The 4,222-nt window shown below is 39.6% G+C and overlaps 1 long non-coding RNA gene across 1 annotated transcript; it reads left to right on the top strand.

Moving 5' to 3' along the window:
- The first annotated feature begins 475 nt into the window (after positions 1-475).
- Positions 476-1,123, top strand: LOC111606751. The gene is made up of 2 exons (XR_002752228.1): positions 476-608; positions 751-1,123. It is a non-coding gene; the product is annotated as an uncharacterized LOC111606751 (long non-coding RNA).
- The last annotated feature ends 3,099 nt before the right edge of the window (positions 1,124-4,222 follow it).

Raw genomic sequence — 4,222 nt, 5'->3', positions numbered from 1 at the left:
CAAGTCCAATTATCAATGGCTCTAATCTTGTTCAATCAAGGCCAATGCATTGATAGTCTTCAAGGGTCCTTTGAAGCTCCAATCTGTATTATCTCTCCAGCCTTCCAGAATGAGCTGCTTAAAGCCTTGGCAGCTTTTAAGGGTCTGATAAGGGAATTCTTGTCAGTCTTTAGGGCGTAGTTGGCAGCGCCTTGTTTGTTGAGCTGCCGTAATCTACTCCTTGTCATATCATGTTGACCTGAGTACAGACACATTTTGTGTGTGTGTGTGTGTGTGTGTGTGTGTGTGTGTGTGTGTGTGTGTGTGTGCGTGTGTGTGCGTGTGTGGGTGTGTGTGTGTGTGTGTGTGTGTGTGTGTGTGTGTGTGTGTGTGTGTGTGGGTGTGTGTGTGCGTGTGTGTGTGTGTGTGTGTGTGTGCGTGTGTGTGTGTGTGTGGGTGTGTGTGTGTGTGTGTGTAGGGGGGGAGGGGGTCTTAGTGTGGGTGTGACTTTTCCACTGCTGCAGAGCGAGACTAGCAGGTGCTGCTTCACCCGTTGCTGCTCATTTTAGCTCATCAGGAGGCAATATTTAAGGAGCGGCAGAACTAGAGAGGAATTGCCAGATATTTTGGTAATCATTTTCTTATTAACTTATTGGCTTCTACTTGATATTTATCCCTTGTCTTTTTCTCTCTGAACCCTCTTCTTGTTTTACCACCTTATGGATTTCTGGAAGACTTTATGCCAACACATGTACATACTTGATTCTGCAGATTCTCCGGAGTCTTACACAGCTTCCTGGAAGCCACTTCTCTACCTGTCTGCCCTCCATCACTGACAGCCACAGGACTTATCGAGAAACAACTTAAAAAGGAAGAATACAAACCCCATCATGCCCTTTGCTAACCTCAGCCACACAGTACCGACTCTTCAACGATCTACCATCATTTCACCAAGAAAGACTAAGAAAAACAATAACAGAAAGATTCTCCTCTTCTGCACATTTCCATCCTCACACCAGAACCAGACCAATCTATCCATCCTTCCCTCTTGCCACCTGCACAGAGAAGCTCCTGTGGATCAAGAAGTAAAAACAAAGTATTATTTTTACTATTATTTCTGTCAGTAATAAACTCTTTTATTTGATTCAGTGGTCTCTAGTCATTGTTTCCAGCTCTAGTCTCATATCAAAAGGGCACCAACTGTGCCCTTTTGATATGAATTACATGATTATCATCTAACTTCAACCAGATATTACTTTCCTTTGATCTCTAATGGTGACACGTTTGGTACTTTATGCAGAAATTCTAGAAATGTAACATGAGTTTTGTTGTACTTTATAATAGTGGTGGACTAGATTAAATTTTATAATCAAGTTAATTGCAGGGTCTGCAATTAATCACATTTTATTTTGAAAATACATATAAAAAAATAAGCAACATTTTTTATTCGAAAACCGTTTTGCTGTTAAATTCTTGAATTAATAAACATCAACTCAACAACAACTATATTTATTGTTTTTATTCTGTTATTTAGGTTAGTCAACCGTCAGATTGGTACAAAGTGCTGTTCTACCCGTCCAGAGTTCCAGGAACCTCTGGTTATTCATGGAACTTTAGAAATATGAACTGTAGACGCTGACATTAGTGTTACATTACATTAGTGACATTAGTGTTGGGGACGTCTGTGCTGCTGCTACATGTTTAGCATTAAGATGCTATTTTCAGCTAACTCCTTCTCTGTGTTCATTGCACAAAATGAACACAGAGATGGTTCATTCCAAAGTCTCCATCAGATCAGTTTCAGGCAGATTGAACCTCAGTGGCCCTTGAGAAGCTGCTTTGTCCTCCATCACTGCTGAAATACGTAAACACAAAGGATCCATTCCGAACTTTTATTTGTAAAAAAAAAAGAATTATGTTTTTAAAAAAAATTAACATGTTAAACTCTGCTCTTAATTAAAATCAATGTTATAAATAATGCCTCAAAGGCCCAGTCTTAATTTATAACAGATTACAGAGTCAGTTACAGTGGACCTTCATGCCCTTCATGCTTCACGCTCCTGTTCTAGTATTTTGCCAGATATTTGATTCAACCCCAGTTGAACTATTGTGGGATAGTCAGTAAACAGGCATTAAAGACTGTTCTTAGCCACTGTCAAAACTCCAAGTAAGCAAATATTTGAAGTAAGAGTGTTTTCCTCCTGAATCGCAACACTCTCCTAAAGTTAATGCCACGGCAGACTAAAGCTGTTCTGACAGCCTCGCTTCCAAGACCTTTTATGTGGGGTTTTCCATAAATTTTTCCACCTGTCTGTGCTCTATTTGTAGGAGATATTCAGTTAAGCTTTGCCGCAATTTTATCCTCTGGCTGTTTGACTTCATTGTCCTGAATCCAAGCACAGCTTTATAGCCCCAACTGGAGTTTTGCTGCTTCAGCTCCCCTCATTCACATAAAAAAAGTGTCAACCATTAGTATACTGTCTGCCAATGCATGTGTGTGAAAGACACCGATGGCAGCAATAGAGGTTAGAGCGTCAGGCCAAGGAGATAAGAGCTACAGCTTGATCCTCCAAAAACACTCCACTGGCAGAGCGTCCAAACCCGTCAGAACTCATCTGAACTGCAGCCAAATCAGTGTCACAGTCCAGATGATTATTTGTGTGCCTTGGTTTATTCTCGTGAGCAAACCCTGCTTTCTTTAGTTCCTTACGGACGCCTACTGGTCTCCTCACAAAACGCCCAGCGGATTGGACGGATTGGTCGCAAAGAAAGAGAAGCAAAGAAAGAGCCAGCATGTCTGTAATCTGGGGTGGTTTCGTTTCAAAAAGCAGGATTCTTGAGTGTGACAGCGAAGCTAATCCCTGGAAGAAATGCAAGGCCTCTGGGTGTGAGATCTGTGCCAAGCTGCATGTTTGTTTGTTTGCATGACGTGACTGCTCATGTGTTCTCCGTGTTCTTGTTTTCCAGAGCTGGAGCTCCCTCTTTGTCAACATCATTTCAATGATGCTCATCAGGCAGTTGCCTTTTTTAAAACCTCCAATCATGAAAAAACGGAGACAGACTTTCATTGGTGCAATGCAAATGTTGCTTATCTTATGCTTAAGCCCAAAATTATTCACACCCCTGAGAGATTTTTTCCAAAAATCCGTCCATCCAGCCATTCTGAAAAAACACTAAAGGTGACCAAATATTTCTGGTCTAGTTTCTGCTGTAAATATCTGAGTCAGTTTGAACTAAGACAAAAGTAACTGATAAGTCACTTTTCAGCAAGATATAGGATATAGTCAATCATTTCTTAATATTGATGAAAAAGTATTTATCCTATTGATAGATTCTGTCACTTGTAACATGAAAAAATGTCTTGTAAGTGAAGAAATTTTCCAGTGGAACTAGAAGGTTGTTTTTTTTAATCAATATTAAGGAATTATTGACTTAAACAAGCTCCTAGTCCTTTGCTAAAAAGTTGCTTGTAAGTTAGTTCTGTCTTATTTGAAGTTTACTAACATATTTACTGTATATTAGAAACCAGACCAAAAATACTTATGTTTTTGTGTTTTTGGATTGAATTATCCTTGCAGGATTGTTGGGGTCCTGGTGTGTGTGTCCAGTTGTCATTGGGATAGAGTCGTTTCCTTAAAATCAAAATGAATGAATAAAGATTAAAAAATGGCACCTCAGACATCGAAACATCACAAAAGTCTTAAGATGTCCAGTTTTTTGCATTTTTCCACTGGTATTTTAATTTATCCCTGGTGATGAGCTCTAAAGCCCTCTGCAGCTAGAGAAGACCATGGTGCATTATTGTAACCAACTGAGAAAAAAATGTTCATCCTGTTGTAAGGATGGTGGCGCTGTACCACTGCCACAGAAAGACACAAAAAACACAGAATGGCGCCATGTTTATGTCTCTTCGACGTCGTTGTTTAAAAAAGTTGCACCTCACATTATTACACTGAAACATGAACCTGGTGTTTTGAAATGTATTCATTCTGAGGGAAGGAAACAAATTGTTTCTGTTCTCCGAAAATTTTAAGTCCTTGTGGACAAACAACCGAAACTACAAAAACTTTTGAAGCTGCACCTACGAGGCCCATAGTCTCTGAGGCCTCATCGGCATCACCATGAACGTAATGTAATTTTGATAAATGTCTGTCTTTGAAAAAAGACATTTATTTTATTAGACTTTTATGTTAATGAAAACATCCGGTATTTCACTGTGGTATGTAGCACTTATAATTTTGGC

This window comes from Xiphophorus maculatus, chromosome 22 (assembly GCF_002775205.1).
Source record: "Xiphophorus maculatus strain JP 163 A chromosome 22, X_maculatus-5.0-male, whole genome shotgun sequence".
Taxonomy (NCBI): domain Eukaryota; kingdom Metazoa; phylum Chordata; class Actinopteri; order Cyprinodontiformes; family Poeciliidae; genus Xiphophorus; species Xiphophorus maculatus.
This window is presented reverse-complemented; position numbering and strand designations above follow the sequence as displayed.